The 16,818-nt window shown below is 41.7% G+C and overlaps 21 non-coding genes across 21 annotated transcripts; all 21 read left to right on the top strand.

Annotated features, from left to right (window-relative positions):
• Window positions 1–153: 153 nt before the first annotated feature.
• On the top strand, window positions 154–226 carry trnar-ucg (transfer RNA arginine (anticodon UCG)). The gene has a single exon. It is a non-coding gene; the product is annotated as a tRNA-Arg (tRNA).
• Window positions 227–387: 161 nt separating this feature from the next.
• trnar-ccg (transfer RNA arginine (anticodon CCG)) lies at window positions 388–460 on the top strand. Its single transcript has one exon. It is a non-coding gene; the product is annotated as a tRNA-Arg (tRNA).
• A 336-nt stretch (window positions 461–796) lies between these two features.
• trnar-ucg (transfer RNA arginine (anticodon UCG)) lies at window positions 797–869 on the top strand. Its single transcript has one exon. It is a non-coding gene; the product is annotated as a tRNA-Arg (tRNA).
• Window positions 870–1,998: 1,129 nt separating this feature from the next.
• On the top strand, window positions 1,999–2,071 carry trnar-ucg (transfer RNA arginine (anticodon UCG)). The gene has a single exon. It is a non-coding gene; the product is annotated as a tRNA-Arg (tRNA).
• A 161-nt stretch (window positions 2,072–2,232) lies between these two features.
• On the top strand, window positions 2,233–2,305 carry trnar-ccg (transfer RNA arginine (anticodon CCG)). Its single transcript has one exon. It is a non-coding gene; the product is annotated as a tRNA-Arg (tRNA).
• Window positions 2,306–2,641: 336 nt separating this feature from the next.
• Window positions 2,642–2,714, top strand: trnar-ucg (transfer RNA arginine (anticodon UCG)). Its single transcript has one exon. It is a non-coding gene; the product is annotated as a tRNA-Arg (tRNA).
• Window positions 2,715–3,843: 1,129 nt separating this feature from the next.
• Window positions 3,844–3,916, top strand: trnar-ucg (transfer RNA arginine (anticodon UCG)). The gene has a single exon. It is a non-coding gene; the product is annotated as a tRNA-Arg (tRNA).
• A 160-nt stretch (window positions 3,917–4,076) lies between these two features.
• trnar-ccg (transfer RNA arginine (anticodon CCG)) lies at window positions 4,077–4,149 on the top strand. Its single transcript has one exon. It is a non-coding gene; the product is annotated as a tRNA-Arg (tRNA).
• Window positions 4,150–4,486: 337 nt separating this feature from the next.
• On the top strand, window positions 4,487–4,559 carry trnar-ucg (transfer RNA arginine (anticodon UCG)). Its single transcript has one exon. It is a non-coding gene; the product is annotated as a tRNA-Arg (tRNA).
• A 1,129-nt stretch (window positions 4,560–5,688) lies between these two features.
• Window positions 5,689–5,761, top strand: trnar-ucg (transfer RNA arginine (anticodon UCG)). Its single transcript has one exon. It is a non-coding gene; the product is annotated as a tRNA-Arg (tRNA).
• A 1,349-nt stretch (window positions 5,762–7,110) lies between these two features.
• Window positions 7,111–7,183, top strand: trnar-ucg (transfer RNA arginine (anticodon UCG)). The gene has a single exon. It is a non-coding gene; the product is annotated as a tRNA-Arg (tRNA).
• Window positions 7,184–7,344: 161 nt separating this feature from the next.
• trnar-ccg (transfer RNA arginine (anticodon CCG)) lies at window positions 7,345–7,417 on the top strand. Its single transcript has one exon. It is a non-coding gene; the product is annotated as a tRNA-Arg (tRNA).
• A 335-nt stretch (window positions 7,418–7,752) lies between these two features.
• Window positions 7,753–7,825, top strand: trnar-ucg (transfer RNA arginine (anticodon UCG)). Its single transcript has one exon. It is a non-coding gene; the product is annotated as a tRNA-Arg (tRNA).
• Window positions 7,826–8,955: 1,130 nt separating this feature from the next.
• trnar-ucg (transfer RNA arginine (anticodon UCG)) lies at window positions 8,956–9,028 on the top strand. The gene has a single exon. It is a non-coding gene; the product is annotated as a tRNA-Arg (tRNA).
• Window positions 9,029–11,927: 2,899 nt separating this feature from the next.
• trnar-ccg (transfer RNA arginine (anticodon CCG)) lies at window positions 11,928–12,000 on the top strand. Its single transcript has one exon. It is a non-coding gene; the product is annotated as a tRNA-Arg (tRNA).
• A 336-nt stretch (window positions 12,001–12,336) lies between these two features.
• On the top strand, window positions 12,337–12,409 carry trnar-ucg (transfer RNA arginine (anticodon UCG)). The gene has a single exon. It is a non-coding gene; the product is annotated as a tRNA-Arg (tRNA).
• Window positions 12,410–13,538: 1,129 nt separating this feature from the next.
• Window positions 13,539–13,611, top strand: trnar-ucg (transfer RNA arginine (anticodon UCG)). Its single transcript has one exon. It is a non-coding gene; the product is annotated as a tRNA-Arg (tRNA).
• Window positions 13,612–14,740: 1,129 nt separating this feature from the next.
• trnar-ucg (transfer RNA arginine (anticodon UCG)) lies at window positions 14,741–14,813 on the top strand. Its single transcript has one exon. It is a non-coding gene; the product is annotated as a tRNA-Arg (tRNA).
• A 161-nt stretch (window positions 14,814–14,974) lies between these two features.
• Window positions 14,975–15,047, top strand: trnar-ccg (transfer RNA arginine (anticodon CCG)). Its single transcript has one exon. It is a non-coding gene; the product is annotated as a tRNA-Arg (tRNA).
• Window positions 15,048–15,383: 336 nt separating this feature from the next.
• trnar-ucg (transfer RNA arginine (anticodon UCG)) lies at window positions 15,384–15,456 on the top strand. Its single transcript has one exon. It is a non-coding gene; the product is annotated as a tRNA-Arg (tRNA).
• A 1,129-nt stretch (window positions 15,457–16,585) lies between these two features.
• trnar-ucg (transfer RNA arginine (anticodon UCG)) lies at window positions 16,586–16,658 on the top strand. The gene has a single exon. It is a non-coding gene; the product is annotated as a tRNA-Arg (tRNA).
• Window positions 16,659–16,818: the final 160 nt, after the last annotated feature.

Consider the following 16,818-nt stretch of genomic DNA (forward strand, 5'->3'; position numbering starts at 1 on the left):
TAGCATAGAACTGGCAATTTCATGATATTGCTTTCAGTTTAGTTTGTTTCTGACTGTCTGTCAATGACTCTGGGTTCGAATCCCAATGTCATGATATCGCTTTTAGTTTGTTTATGACTGTGTGTCAATGCCTCTGGGTTCACCGGTGAACAGGGCCCAGTGGCCTAATGGATAAGGCATCAGCCTTCGGAGCTGAGGATTGTGGGTTCGAGTCCCACCTGGGTCATCTTTCAAGCGTTGCATTTAAGCTGGCAGTGCAAGAAAGAAATTCAAGGACGATAACTTCAGTGTAGACACAAGAATTAGAATAGAACTGGCAAATTAATGATATTGCTTTTAGTTTGTTTATGACTGTGTGTCACTGCCTCTTGATTCATCAGTGAACGAGGCCCAGTGGCCTAATGGATAAGGCATCAGCCTCCGGAGCTGGGAATTGTGGGTTCAAGTCCCACCTGGGTCGTCTTTGAGGGCTTTCATTTAAGTGGGCTATGCAAGAAATTTCAGGATGATAACTTCAATATGACACTATAGCCCCAAGAATTAGCATAGAACTGGAAATTTTATGATATTGCTTTCAGTTTAGTTTGTTTCTGACTGTCTGTCAATGACTCTGGTTTCGAATCCCACCTGGGTCATCTTTCAAGAGTTGCATTTAAGCTGGCAGTGCAAGACAGAAATTCAAGGACGATATCTTCATTGTAGACATAAGAATTAGCATAGAACTGGCAATGTCATGATATCGCTTTTAGTTTGTTTATGACTGTGTGTCAATGCCTCTGGGTTCACCAGTGAACGAGGCCCAGTGGCCTAATGGATAAGGCATCAGCCTTCGGAGCTGAGGATTGTGGGTTCGAGTCCCACTTGGGTCATCATTCAAGAGTTGCATTTCAGCTGGCATTGCAAGAAAGAAATTCAATGGTGAACTTTTACTATAGACACAAGAATTAGCATAGAACTGGCATTTTTTGAAATAACTTTCAATTTAGCTTGCATCAGAATGTTAATGAATACCTCAGGCTTAATCAGAGAAAAGGTCCAGTTGTCTAATAAATAAGGCATCAACCTTCGGAGCTGGGGGTTGTGAATTAAATTACCACCTGAGTCGTCAATGAGAGGTTAGATTTAAGTTGGCTGCGCAACAGGTACCAGGATGATAAGTGCAAGGAGACACAATAGCTGTGACAAAGGAACATGAGAGTTAGCATAGAACTGCCAACGGAACATGAGAACTAGCAATTTCATGAAAACTCTTTCAGTTTAGTTTGTTTCTGACTGTCTGTCAATGCCTCTGGGTTCACCAGTGAACAAGGCCCAGTGGCCTAATGCATCGGTCTTCAGAGCTGAGGATTGTGGGTTCATCTTTCAAGGTTGGTGTTTATGTTGGCAGTGCAAGGAAGAAATTCTAGGACGATAACGTCAATATGACACTATAGCCACAAGATTAATCATAAAATTGGCAAATTTCTGAAAACTCACTCAGTTCAGCTTGGATAAGACGGTCTGTAAATGCCTCTGTGTGGGCTTGTTGGAAAATACCCAGTGGCCAAACGGATAAAGCATCAACCTTCAGAGCTGAAGATTGTGGGTTCAAGTCATGAGAATTATCATAGAACAGGCAATTTTCTGAAATCTCACTCAGATCAGCTTCGGATAAGACTTTCTGTAATGCCTCTGGGTTCACTAACAGATGTGGCCCATTGGCCTAATGGATAAGGCATCAGCCTCAGGAGCTGTGAATTGTGGGTTCAAGTCCCACCTGGGTCGTCTTTCAGGGCTTTCATTTAAGTGGGCTATGCAAGAAATTTCAGGATGATAACTTCAATATGACACTATAGCCCCAAGAATTAGCATAGAACTGGCAATTTCATGATATTGCTTTCAGTTTAGTTTGTTTCTGACTGTCTGTCAATGACTCTGGGTTCGAATCCCAATGTCATGATATCGCTTTTAGTTTGTTTATGACTGTGTGTCAATGCCTCTGGGTTCACCGGTGAACAGGGCCCAGTGGCCTAATGGATAAGGCATCAGCCTTCGGAGCTGAGGATTGTGGGTTCGAGTCCCACCTGGGTCATCTTTCAAGCGTTGCATTTAAGCTGGCAGTGCAAGAAAGAAATTCAAGGACGATAACTTCAGTGTAGACACAAGAATTAGAATAGAACTGGCAATTTAATGATATTGCTTTTAGTTTGTTTATGACTGTGTGTCAATGCCTCTTGATTCATCAGTGAACGAGGCCCAGTGGCCTAATGGATAAGGCATCAGCCTCCGGAGCTGGGAATTGTGGGTTCAAGTCCCACCTGGGTCATCTTTGAGGGCTTTCATTTAAGTGGGCTATGCAAGAAATTTCAGGATGATAACTTCAATATGACACTATAGCCCCAAGAATTAGCATAGAACTGGAAATTTTATGATATTGCTTTCAGTTTAGTTTGTTTCTGACTGTCTGTCAATGACTCTGGGTTCGAATCCCACCTGGGTCATCTTTCAAGAGTTGCATTTAAGCTGGCAGTGCAAGACAGAAATTCAAGGACGATATCTTCATTGTAGACATAAGAATTAGCATAGAACTGGCAATGTCATGATATCGCTTTTAGTTTGTTTATGACTGTGTGTCAATGCCTCTGGGTTCACCAGTGAACGAGGCCCAGTGGCCTAATGGATAAGGCATCAGCCTTCGGAGCTGAGGATTGTGGGTTCGAGTCCCACTTGGGTCATCTTTCAAGCATTGCATTTCAGCTGGCATTGCAAGAAAGAAATTCAATGGTGTACTTTTACTATAGACACAAGAATTAGCATAGAACTGGCATTTTTTGAAATAACTTTCAATTTAGCTTGCATCAGAATGTTAATGAATACCTCAGGCTTAATCAGAGAAAAGGTCCAGTTGTCTAATAAATAAGGCATCAACCTTCGGAGCTGGGGGTTGTGAATTAAATTACCACCTGAGTCGTCAATGAGAGGTTAGATTTAAGTTGGCTGCGCAACAGGTACCAGGATGATAAGTGCAAGGAGACACAATAGCTGTGACAAAGGAACATGAGAGTTAGCATAGAACTGCCAACGGAACATGAGAACTAGCAATTTCATGAAAACTCTTTCAGTTTAGTTTGTTTCTGACTGTCTGTCAATGCCTCTGGGTTCACCAGTGAACAAGGCCCAGTGGCCTAATGCATCGGTCTTCAGAGCTGAGGATTGTGGGTTCATCTTTCAAGGTTGGTGTTTATGTTGGCAGTGCAAGGAAGAAATTCTAGGACGATAACGTCAATATGACACTATAGCCACAATATTAATCATAAAATTGGCAAATTTCTGAAAACTCACTCAGTTCAGCTTGGATAAGACGGTCTGTAAATGCCTCTGTGTGGGCTTGTTGGAAAATACCCAGTGGCCAAACGGATAAAGCATCAACCTTCAGAGCTGAAGATTGTGGGTTCAAGTCATGAGAATTATCATAGAACAGGCAATTTTCTGAAATCTCACTCAGATCAGCTTCGGATAAGACTTTCTGTAATGCCTCTGGGTTCACTAACAGATGTGGCCCATTGGCCTAATGGATAAGGCATCAGCCTCAGGAGCTGTGAATTGTGGGTTCAAGTCCCACCTGGGTCGTCTTTCAGGGCTTTCATTTAAGTGGGCTATGCAAGAAATTTCAGGATGATAACTTCAATATGACACTATAGCCCCAAGAATTAGCATAGAACTGGCAATTTCATGATATTGCTTTCAGTTTAGTTTGTTTCTGACTGTCTGTCAATGACTCTGGGTTCGAATCCCAATGTCATGATATCGCTTTTAGTTTGTTTATGACTGTGTGTCAATGCCTCTGGGTTCACCGGTGAACAGGGCCCAGTGGCCTAATGGATAAGGCATCAGCCTTCGGAGCTGAGGATTGTGGGTTCGAGTCCCACCTGGGTCATCTTTCAAGCGTTGCATTTAAGCTGGCAGTGCAAGAAAGAAATTCAAGGACGATAACTTCAGTGTAGACACAAGAATTAGAATAGAACTGGCAATTAATGATATTGCTTTTAGTTTGTTTATGACTGTGTGTCACTGCCTCTTGATTCATCAGTGAACGAGGCCCAGTGGCCTAATGGATAAGGCATCAGCCTCCGGAGCTGGGAATTGTGGGTTCAAGTCCCACCTGGGTCGTCTTTGAGGGCTTTCATTTAAGTGGGCTATGCAAGAAATTTCAGGATGATAACTTCAATATGACACTATAGCCCCAAGAATTAGCATAGAACTGGAAATTTTATGATATTGCTTTCAGTTTAGTTTGTTTCTGACTGTCTGTCAATGACTCTGGGTTTCGAATCCCACCTGGGTCATCTTTCAAGAGTTGCATTTAAGCTGGCAGTGCAAGACAGAAATTCAAGGACGATATCTTCATTGTAGACATAAGAATTAGCATAGAACTGGCAATGTCATGATATCGCTTTTAGTTTGTTTATGACTGTGTGTCAATGCCTCTGGGTTCACCAGTGAACGAGGCCCAGTGGCCTAATGGATAAGGCATCAGCCTTCGGAGCTGAGGATTGTGGGTTCGAGTCCCACTTGGGTCATCATTCAAGAGTTGCATTTCAGCTGGCATTGCAAGAAAGAAATTCAATGGTGAACTTTTACTATAGACACAAGAATTAGCATAGAACTGGCATTTTTTGAAATAACTTTCAATTTAGCTTGCATCAGAATGTTAATGAATACCTCAGGCTTAATCAGAGAAAAGGTCCAGTTGTCTAATAAATAAGGCATCAACCTTCGGAGCTGGGGGTTGTGAATTAAATTACCACCTGAGTCGTCAATGAGAGGTTAGATTTAAGTTGGCTGCGCAACAGGTACCAGGATGATAAGTGCAAGGAGACACAATAGCTGTGACAAAGGAACATGAGAGTTAGCATAGAACTGCCAACGGAACATGAGAACTAGCAATTTCATGAAAACTCTTTCAGTTTAGTTTGTTTCTGACTGTCTGTCAATGCCTCTGGGTTCACCAGTGAACAAGGCCCAGTGGCCTAATGCATCGGTCTTCAGAGCTGAGGATTGTGGGTTCATCTTTCAAGGTTGGTGTTTATGTTGGCAGTGCAAGGAAGAAATTCTAGGACGATAACGTCAATATGACACTATAGCCACAAGATTAATCATAAAATTGGCAAATTTCTGAAAACTCACTCAGTTCAGCTTGGATAAGACGGTCTGTAAATGCCTCTGTGTGGGCTTGTTGGAAAATACCCAGTGGCCAAACGGATAAAGCATCAACCTTCAGAGCTGAAGATTGTGGGTTCAAGTCATGAGAATTATCATAGAACAGGCAATTTTCTGAAATCTCACTCAGATCAGCTTCGGATAAGACTTTCTGTAATGCCTCTGGGTTCACTAACAGATGTGGCCCATTGGCCTAATGGATAAGGCATCAGCCTCAGGAGCTGTGAATTGTGGGTTCAAGTCCCACCTGGGTCGTCTTTCAGGGCTTTCATTTAAGTGGGCTATGCAAGAAATTTCAGGATGATAACTTCAATATGACACTATAGCCCCAAGAATTAGCATAGAACTGGCAATTTCATGATATTGCTTTCAGTTTAGTTTGTTTCTGACTGTCTGTCAATGACTCTGGGTTCGAATCCCAATGTCATGATATCGCTTTTAGTTTGTTTATGACTGTGTGTCAATGCCTCTGGGTTCACCGGTGAACAGGGCCCAGTGGCCTAATGGATAAGGCATCAGCCTTCGGAGCTGAGGATTGTGGGTTCGAGTCCCACCTGGGTCATCTTTCAAGCGTTGCATTTAAGCTGGCAGTGCAAGAAAGAAATTCAAGGACGATAACTTCAGTGTAGACACAAGAATTAGAATAGAACTGGCAATTTAATGATATTGCTTTTAGTTTGTTTATGACTGTGTGTCAATGCCTCTTGATTCATCAGTGAACGAGGCCCAGTGGCTAATGGATAAGGCATCAAGGATTGTGGGTTCGAGTCCCACTTGGGTCATCATTCAAGAGTTGCATTTCAGCTGGCATTGCAAGAAAGAAATTCAATGGTGAACTTTTACTATAGACACAAGAATTAGCATAGAACTGGCATTTTTTGAATAACTTTCAATTTAGCTTGCATCAGAATGTTAATGAATACCTCAGGCTTAATCAGAGAAAAGGTCCAGTTGTCTAATAAATAAGGCATCAACCTTCGGAGCTGGGGGTTGTGAATTAAATTACCACCTGAGTCGTCAATGAGAGGTTAGATTTAAGTTGGCTGCGCAACAGGTACCAGGATGATAAGTGCAAGGAGACACAATAGCTGTGACAAAGGAACATGAGAGTTAGCATAGAACTGCCAACGGAACATGAGAACTAGCAATTTCATGAAAACTCTTTCAGTTTAGTTTGTTTCTGACTGTCTGTCAATGCCTCTGGGTTCACCAGTGAACAAGGCCCAGTGGCCTAATGCATCGGTCTTCAGAGCTGAGGATTGTGGGTTCATCTTTCAAGGTTGGTGTTTATGTTGGCAGTGCAAGGAAGAAATTCTAGGACGATAACGTCAATATGACACTATAGCCACAAGATTAATCATAAAATTGGCAAATTTCTGAAAACTCACTCAGTTCAGCTTGGATAAGACGGTCTGTAAATGCCTCTGTGTGGGCTTGTTGGAAAATACCCAGTGGCCAAACGGATAAAGCATCAACCTTCAGAGCTGAAGATTGTGGGTTCAAGTCATGAGAATTATCATAGAACAGGCAATTTTCTGAAATCTCACTCAGATCAGCTTCGGATAAGACTTTCTGTAATGCCTCTGGGTTCACTAACAGATGTGGCCCATTGGCCTAATGGATAAGGCATCAGCCTCAGGAGCTGTGAATTGTGGGTTCAAGTCCCACCTGGGTTTGTCTTTCAGGGCTTTCATTTAAGTGGGCTATGCAAGAAATTTCAGGATGATAACTTCAATATGACACTATAGCCCCAAGAATTAGCATAGAACTGGCAATTTCATGATATTGCTTTCAGTTTAGTTTGTTTCTGACTGTCTGTCAATGACTCTGGGTTCGAATCCCAATGTCATGATATCGCTTTTAGTTTGTTTATGACTGTGTGTCAATGCCTCTGGGTTCACCGGTGAACAGGGCCCAGTGGCCTAATGGATAAGGCATCAGCCTTCGGAGCTGAGGATTGTGGGTTCGAGTCCCACCTGGGTCATCTTTCAAGCGTTGCATTTAAGCTGGCAGTGCAAGAAAGAAATTCAAGGACGATAACTTCAGTGTAGACACAAGAATTAGAATAGAACTGGCAAATTAATGATATTGCTTTTAGTTTGTTTATGACTGTGTGTCACTGCCTCTTGATTCATCAGTGGACGAGGCCCAGTGGCCTAATGGATAAGGCATCAGCCTCCGGAGCTGGGAATTGTGGGTTCAAGTCCCACCTGGGTCGTCTTTGAGGGCTTTCATTTAAGTGGGCTATGCAAGAAATTTCAGGATGATAACTTCAATATGACACTATAGCCCCAAGAATTAGCATAGAACTGGAAATTTTATGATATTGCTTTCAGTTTAGTTTGTTTCTGACTGTCTGTCAATGACTCTGGTTTCGAATCCCACCTGGGTCATCTTTCAAGAGTTGCATTTAGCTGGCAGTGCAAGACAGAAATTCAAGGACGATATCTTCATTGTAGACATAAGAATTAGCATAGAACTGGCAATGTCATGATATCGCTTTTAGTTTGTTTATGACTGTGTGTCAATGCCTCTGGGTTCACCAGTGAATGAGGCCCAGTGGCCTAATGGATAAGGCATCAGCCTTCGGAGCTGAGGATTGTGGGTTCGAGTCCCACTTGGGTCATCATTCAAGAGTTGCATTTCAGCTGGCATTGCAAGAAAGAAATTCAATGGTGAACTTTTACTATAGACACAAGAATTAGCATAGAACTGGCATTTTTTTGAAATAACTTTCAATTTAGCTTGCATCAGAATGTTAATGAATACCTCAGGCTTAATCAGAGAAAAGGTCCAGTTGTCTAATAAATAAGGCATCAACCTTCGGAGCTGGGGGTTGTGAATTAAATTACCACCTGAGTCGTCAATGAGAGGTTAGATTTAAGTTGGCTGCGCAACAGGTACCAGGATGATAAGTGCAAGGAGACACAATAGCTGTGACAAAGGAACATGAGAGTTAGCATAGAACTGCCAACGGAACATGAGAACTAGCAATTTCATGAAAACTCTTTCAGTTTAGTTTGTTTTTGACTGTCTGTCAATGCCTCTGGGTTCACCAGTGAACAAGGCCCAGTGGCCTAATGCATCGGTCTTCAGAGCTGAGGATTGTGGGTTCATCTTTCAAGGTTGGTGTTTATGTTGGCAGTGCAAGGAAGAAATTCTAGGACGATAACGTCAATATGACACTATAGCCACAAGATTAATCATAAAATTGGCAAATTTCTGAAAACTCACTCAGTTCAGCTTGGATAAGACGGTCTGTAAATGCCTCTGTGTGGGCTTGTTGGAAAATACCCAGTGGCCAAACGGATAAAGCATCAACCTTCAGAGCTGAAGATTGTGGGTTCAAGTCATGAGAATTATCATAGAACAGGCAATTTTCTGAAATCTCACTCAGATCAGCTTCGGATAAGACTTTCTGTAATGCCTCTGGGTTCACTAACAGATGTGGCCCATTGGCCTAATGGATAAGGCATCAGCCTCAGGAGCTGTGAATTGTGGGTTCAAGTCCCACCTGGGTCGTCTTTCAGGGCTTTCATTTAAGTGGGCTATGCAAGAAATTTCAGGATGATAACTTCAATATGACACTATAGCCCCAAGAATTAGCAGAGAACTGGCAATTTCATGATATTGCTTTCAGTTTAGTTTGTTTCTGACTGTCTGTCAATGACTCTGGGTTTGAATCCCAATGTCATGATATCGCTTTTAGTTTGTTTATGACTGTGTGTCAATACCTCTGGGTTCACCGGTGAACAGGGCCCAGTGGCCTAATGGATAAGGCATCAGCCTTCGGAGCTGAGAATTGTGGGTTCGAGTCCCACCTGGGTCATCTTTCAAGCGTTGCATTTAAGCTGGCAGTGCAAGAAAGAAATTCAAGGACGATAACTTCAGTGTAGACACCAGAGGTGGGTAGTAACGAGTTACATTTACTTCGTTACATTTACTTGAGTAATTTTTCGGGGTAACGAATACTTTTCGGAGTATATTTAAAGATGGGTACTTTATACTCTTACTTGAGTACATTTTTTGGGGAAAATCTGTACTTTTACTTCGTTACTGTGGGCGACGCCCCTCTCGTTACTTTATCTTAATGCAATAAATGCTTCAGTTTATTCCAAACGCGCCGTCTACTTTTCTCTGGACAATGAGCGATGCCCATTCGCGAATGATTCATTCTTTTGAGTCAACTCTGTTCAAAGGCTTGATCAAACCAATTGGCAAACGAGTGAATTGGTTCATGAATCAGTTTGATTGAGTCGTTCAGTTCCATGCCGCACGCGCTGAGCTCTGAAGCGGTTCACTCAGAGTTGTAACGTTTAAGAATATCAGCAGCGTTGAAAACGGGGCTATGGAACTGCACTGAATTGAAAGCTAATCTGCAAAGGCTATTATTTGCTTGCGATGGAGATCCTTATTAGATGAACGCGTGTGCTGTCTACTGTTTTAACAGGTAATAACTTGGGCTACATTCGATTACAGTACACGATACCACTGTGACATTAGTTTGTTGTACGTGTGTGGCTTATAACAGGTTGAATGCAGCTTCCAAAAGACAAAGAATAGCCGATTAAGATTTTATTAATTTTAATACAATCACACCAGTGCGAGTACGTTCACAGGGTTTCCGCGGGGTCTTAAAAAGTCTAAAAAAGTCTAAAATTTCCAAATCACAATTTAAGGCCTTAAAAAGTCTTAAATTTGCTGGAGTATTGTGTTCTAGGTCTTAAATCATTTTAAACAGGTCTTAATTTTCCTACGTCCATGTAAATCTCATTGAAACGCTCCTGCAGCGCTTTGGAATGTTTTTTTTTTATTTAATCCGTGGTGTTGTAGTTCCTTATTTCGCTAGTCCAAATATAATTGGCTGTATTACGACTACAAAATAGACCAATATGCAACCACCAATCAGCTTTGAGCTTTCATGTTATTGGCGCGAGTCTCTTGGATACCACAGACAGATGTAAAACGGATTTTTTATTCAGCTATGGGGAAGTGTAAGTTTAGCGATACTTGGCTTGAGAAACCTGAATTTAGTGCTTGGTTAAAGTCAGTTGCAAACAATGTATTTGAAGCCTACTGCATCTTATGCAAGAAAGCAATTAAATTGGGAACGTTGGGTGTACGGGCGCTGGAGTCTCATGCAAAAAGTTATAAACATCTAACTGCTGTGAAGGGTCTCCAGCAAACGACAGCCATCAGCCAGTTCTTGCAAGTATCTGACGGCTCCAGCAATACTTCTACACTGCCTAGGCGAGGCCCACACAGTAGCTCCGCAACTCCCGCAATCGACCTCCGTGTCGCTTTTGGATCAGAGCCAACACTAAAAGCGGAGGTGCTCTGGGTTCTCCACACGGTGACTAGACACCAGTCCTACAGTGCGAATGAGGAAATCGGGGAATTGTTTCAAACGATGTTTCCGGACTCTGAGATCGCTAAATCCTTCAGGTGCGGGAAAGATAAAACGTCATACATTACGCGCTTTGGAATAGCGGATTTTATAAAAAGAAAGTCTGAATCGCACCACCAAAACGAAACAGCTGGACCTGCACATACGTTTTTGGGAGGGCGGGCAGGTGCAGTCAAGATACCTGGGATCCCAGTTCATGGGGCATGCAACAGCTGTCTTCAATACTATGTTCAGTTTGAATAATTTAATTTAGTTTGCAAGTAATTTTGAGACTCTGCGTTTCCTTTGTACGTTTTTTTTATGTCGTGATATAGGTCTTAAATTTCATTCATAATGGTCTTAAAAAGGTCTTAAAAAGTCTTAAATTTGACTTTGTGAAACCTGCAGAAACCCTGGTTCAGCAAGTCGTATCATCAGCTGCTAAATTCAGATCTGTGATCGCTTGCTGGCGCTGAGCCAGAGACAGACGCGTTTTTACAGCGCTGCGCATTAACCAATCACACACGGTTCTGTTGAGCTTTTGAGTGCAATGGCCAATCAGAGGTGTTCCGATGAGTCATCGCTGAAATGCCGGTGCTTCCTTCACTCGCTCACTTACTGAATACCTCTTTCTGCCGAATTCTCTCGTCAGAAACAACAAAGTGCAGATGTGTGTACGAATCTATAATTAAGATATTGATTTCACAGTGTTAACAGTTTCAGTGATTTTAATGGTAGTTTCTGAGAGTGAATGAAATCTAGACTGTCAGTGAAAATTATGTTTAATAATGTAAATGTTATTTGCTCTCTTTCTGAACAATGAAAGATTAGTAGCAATATTTATATCACATTAATTTTCAATGTTAAATTCACATTTAAAATAAAGTCAGTCGTATTAAAAATATGTTATGGCATGATACCTATTTGTTACTTAAATAAACAGACAGGGTTTTATAATAAATTACATAAATTGGATTAAAGGCTGATGAAATATATACATTTATACACACACACATACATTACATACATTTTTTGTCTATATATCTATATAAAAATAGGCTCCGTATATATGACCCAAAGTAACTAGTAACTAACTACTTGAGTAGATTTTTTATCCGATACTCTTTTACTCTTACTCAAGTAACTATTCAAGACTAGTACTTTTACTTTTACTTGAGTAGATATTTCTAGAATTACTTTTACTTTTACTTGAGTAAAGTTTTTGGGTACTCTACCCACCTCTGGTAGACACAAGAATTAGAATAGAACTGGCAAATTAATGATATTGCTTTTAGTTTGTTTATGACTGTGTGTCACTGCCTCTTGATTCATCAGTGAACGAGGCCCAGTGGCCTAATGGATAAGGCATCAGCCTCCGGAGCTGGGAATTGTGGGTTCAAGTCCCACCTGGGTCGTCTTTGAGGGCTTTCATTTAAGTGGGCTATGCAAGAAATTTCAGGATGATAACTTCAATATGACACTATAGCCCCAAGAATTAGCATAGAACTGGAAATTTTATGATATTGCTTTCAGTTTAGTTTGTTTCTGACTGTCTGTCAATGACTCTGGGTTCGAATCCCACCTGGGTCATCTTTCAAGAGTTGCATTTAAGCTGGCAGTGCAAGACAGAAATTCAAGGACGATATCTTCATTGTAGACATAAGAATTAGCATAGAACTGGCAATGTCATGATATCGCTTTTAGTTTGTTTATGACTGTGTGTCAATGCCTCTGGGATCACCAGTGAATGAGGCCCAGTGGCCTAATGGGTAAGGCATCAGCCTTCGGAGCTGAGGATTGTGGGTTCGAGTCCCACTTGGGTCATCATTCAAGAGTTGCATTTCAGCTGGCATTGCAAGAAAGAAATTCAATGGTGAACTTTTACTATAGACACAAGAATTAGCATAGAACTGACATTTTTTGAAATAACTTTCAATTTAGCTTGCATCAGAATGTTAATGAATACCTCAGGCTTAATCAGAGAAAAGGTCCAGTTGTCTAATAAATAAGGCATCAACCTTCGGAGCTGGGGGTTGTGAATTAAATTACCACCTGAGTCGTCAATGAGAGGTTAGATTTAAGTTGGCTGCGCAACAGGTACCAGGATGATAAGTGCAAGGAGACACAATAGCTGTGACAAAGGAACATGAGAGTTAGCATAGAACTGCCAACGGAACATGAGAACTAGCAATTTCATGAAAACTCTTTCAGTTTAGTTTGTTTCTGACTGTCTGTCAATGCCTCTGGGTTCACCAGTGAACAAGGCCCAGTGGCCTAATGCATCGGTCTTCAGAGCTGAGGATTGTGGGTTCATCTTTCAAGGTTGGTGTTTATGTTGGCAGTGCAAGGAAGAAATTCTAGGACGATAACGTCAATATGACACTATAGCCACAAGATTAATCATAAAATTGGCAAATTTCTGAAAACTCACTCAGTTCAGCTTGGATAAGACGGTCTGTAAATGCCTCTGTGTGGGCTTGTTGGAAAATACCCAGTGGCCAAACGGATAAAGCATCAACCTTCAGAGCTGAAGATTGTGGGTTCAAGTCATGAGAATTATCATAGAACAGGCAATTTTCTGAAATCTCACTCAGATCAGCTTCGGATAAGAATTTCTGTAATGCCTCTGGGTTCACTAACAGATGTGGCCCATTGGCCTAATGGATAAGGCATCAGCCTAAGGAGCTGTGATTTGTGGGTTCAAGTCCCACCTGGGTCGTCTTTCAGGGCTTTCATTTAAGTGGGCTATGCAAGAAATTTCAGGATGATAACTTCAATATGACACTATAGCCCCAAGAATTAGCATAGAACTGGCAATTTCATGATATTGCTTTCAGTTTAGTTTGTTTCTGACTGTCTGTCAATGACTCTGGGTTCGAATCCCAATGTCATGATATCGCTTTTAGTTTGTTTATGACTGTGTGTCAATGCCTCTGGGTTCACCGGTGAACAGGGCCCAGTGGCCTAATGGATAAGGCATCAGCCTTCGGAGCTGAGGATTGTGGGTTCGAGTCCCACTTGGGTCATCATTCAAGAGTTGCATTTCAGCTGGCATTGCAAGAAAGAAATTCAATGGTGAACTTTTACTATAGACACAAGAATTAGCATAGAACTGGCATTTTTTGAAATAACTTTCAATTTAGCTTGCATCAGAATGTTAATGAATACCTCAGGCTTAATCAGAGAAAAGGTCCAGTTGTCTAATAAATAAGGCATCAACCTTCGGAGCTGGGGGTTGTGAATTAAATTACCACCTGAGTCGTCAATGAGAGGTTAGATTTAAGTTGGCTGCGCAACAGGTACCAGGATGATAAGTGCAAGGAGACACAATAGCTGTGACAAAGGAACATGAGAGTTAGCATAGAACTGCCAACGGAACATGAGAACTAGCAATTTCATGAAAACTCTTTCAGTTTAGTTTGTTTCTGACTGTCTGTCAATGCCTCTGGGTTCACCAGTGAACAAGGCCCAGTGGCCTAATGCATCGGTCTTCAGAGCTGAGGATTGTGGGTTCATCTTTCAAGGTTGGTGTTTATGTTGGCAGTGCAAGGAAGAAATTCTAGGACGATAACGTCAATATGACACTATAGCCACAAGATTAATCATAAAATTGGCAAATTTCTGAAAACTCACTCAGTTCAGCTTGGATAAGACGGTCTGTAAATGCCTCTGTGTGGGCTTGTTGGAAAATACCCAGTGGCCAAACGGATAAAGCATCAACCTTCAGAGCTGAAGATTGTGGGTTCAAGTCATGAGAATTATCATAGAACAGGCAATTTTCTGAAATCTCACTCAGATCAGCTTCGGATAAGAATTTCTGTAATGCCTCTGGGTTCACTAACAGATGTGGCCCATTGGCCTAATGGATAAGGCATCAGCCTAAGGAGCTGTGATTTGTGGGTTCAAGTCCCACCTGGGTCGTCTTTCAGGGCTTTCATTTAAGTGGGCTATGCAAGAAATTTCAGGATGATAACTTCAATATGACACTATAGCCCCAAGAATTAGCATAGAACTGGCAATTTCATGATATTGCTTTCAGTTTAGTTTGTTTCTGACTGTCTGTCAATGACTCTGGGTTCGAATCCCAATGTCATGATATCGCTTTTAGTTTGTTTATGACTGTGTGTCAATGCCTCTGGGTTCACCGGTGAACAGGGCCCAGTGGCCTAATGGATAAGGCATCAGCCTTCGGAGCTGAGGATTGTGGGTTCGAGTCCCACCTGGGTCATCTTTCAAGCGTTGCATTTAAGCTGGCAGTGCAAGAAAGAAATTCAAGGACGATAACTTCAGTGTAGACACAAGAATTAGAATAGAACTGGCAAATTAATTATATTGCTTTTAGTTTGTTTATGACTGTGTGTCACTGCCTCTTGATTCATCAGTGAACGAGGCCCAGTGGCCTAATGGATAAGGCATCAGCCTCCGGAGCTGGGAATTGTGGGTTCAAGTCCCACCTGGGTCGTCTTTGAGGGCTTTCATGTAAGTGGGCTATGCAAGAAATTTCAGGATGATAACTTCAATATGACACTATAGCCCCAAGAATTAGCATAGAACTGGAAATTTTATGATATTGCTTTCAGTTTAGTTTGTTTCTGACTGTCTGTCAATGACTCTGGTTTCGAATCCCACCTGGGTCATCTTTCAAGAGTTGCATTTAAGCTGGCAGTGCAAGACAGAAATTCAAGGACGATATCTTCATTGTAGACATAAGAATTAGCATAGAACTGGCAATGTCATGATATCGCTTTTAGTTTGTTTATGACTGTGTGTCAATGCCTCTGGGTTCACCAGTGAACGAGGCCCAGTGGCCTAATGGGTAAGGCATCAGCCTTCGGAGCTGAGGATTGTGGGTTCGAGTCCCACTTGGGTCATCATTCAAGAGTTGCATTTCAGCTGGCATTGCAAGAAAGAAATTCAATGGTGAACTTTTACTATAGACACAAGAATTAGCATAGAACTGACATTTTTTGAAATAACTTTCAATTTAGCTTGCATCAGAATGTTAATGAATACCTCAGGCTTAATCAGAGAAAAGGTCCAGTTGTCTAATAAATAAGGCGTCAACCTTCGGAGCTGGGGGTTGTGAATTAAATTACCACCTGAGTCGTCAATGAGAGGTTAGATTTAAGTTGGCTGCGCAACAGGTACCAGGATGATAAGTGCAAGGAGACACAATAGCTGTGACAAAGGAACATGAGAGTTAGCATAGAACTGCCAACAGAACATGAGAACTAGCAATTTCATGAAAACTCTTTCAGTTTAGTTTGTTTCTGACTGTCTGTCAATGCCTCTGGGTTCACCAGTGAACAAGGCCCAGTGGCCTAATGCATCGGTCTTCAGAGCTGAGGATTGTGGGTTCATCTTTCAAGGTTGGTGTTTATGTTGGCAGTTCAAGGAAGAAATTCTAGGACGATAACGTCAATATGACACTATAGCCACAATATTAATCATAAAATTGGCAAATTTCTGAAAACTCACTCAGGTCAGCTTGGATAAGACGGTCTGTAAATGCCTCTGTGTGGGCTTGTTGGAAAATACCCAGTGGCCAAACGGATAAAGCATCAACCTTCAGAGCTGAAGATTGTGGGTTCAAGTCATGAGAATTATCATAGAACAGGCAATTTTCTGAAATCTCACTCAGATCAGCTTCGGATAAGACTTTCTGTAATGCCTCTGGGTTCACTAACAGATGTGGCCCATTGGCCTAATGGATAAGGCATCAGCCTCAGGAGCTGTGAATTGTGGGTTCAAGTCCCACCTGGGTCGTCTTTCAGGGCTTTCATTTAAGTGGGCTATGCAAGAAATTTCAGGATGATAACTTCAATATGACACTATAGCCCCAAGAATTAGCATAGAACTGGCAATTTCATGATATTGCTTTCAGTTTAGTTTGTTTCTGACTGTCTGTCAATGACTCTGGGTTCGAATCCCAATGTCATGATATCGCTTTTAGTTTGTTTATGACTGTGTGTCAATGCCTCTGGGTTCACCGGTGAACAGGGCCCAGTGGCCTAATGGATAAGGCATCAGCCTTCGGAGCTGAGGATTGTGGGTTCGAGTCCCACCTGGGTCATCTTTCAAGCGTTGCATTTAAGCTGGCAGTGCAAGAAAGAAATTCAAGGACGATAACTTCAGTGTAGACACAAGAATTAGAATAGAACTGGCAAATTAATGATATTGCTTTTAGTTTGTTTATGACTGTGTGTCACTGCCTCTTGATTCATCAGTGAACG

The sequence above is a fragment of the Carassius auratus genome, unplaced genomic scaffold, assembly GCF_003368295.1.
Source record: "Carassius auratus strain Wakin unplaced genomic scaffold, ASM336829v1 scaf_tig00214536, whole genome shotgun sequence".
In the NCBI taxonomy this organism is placed as follows: domain Eukaryota; kingdom Metazoa; phylum Chordata; class Actinopteri; order Cypriniformes; family Cyprinidae; genus Carassius; species Carassius auratus.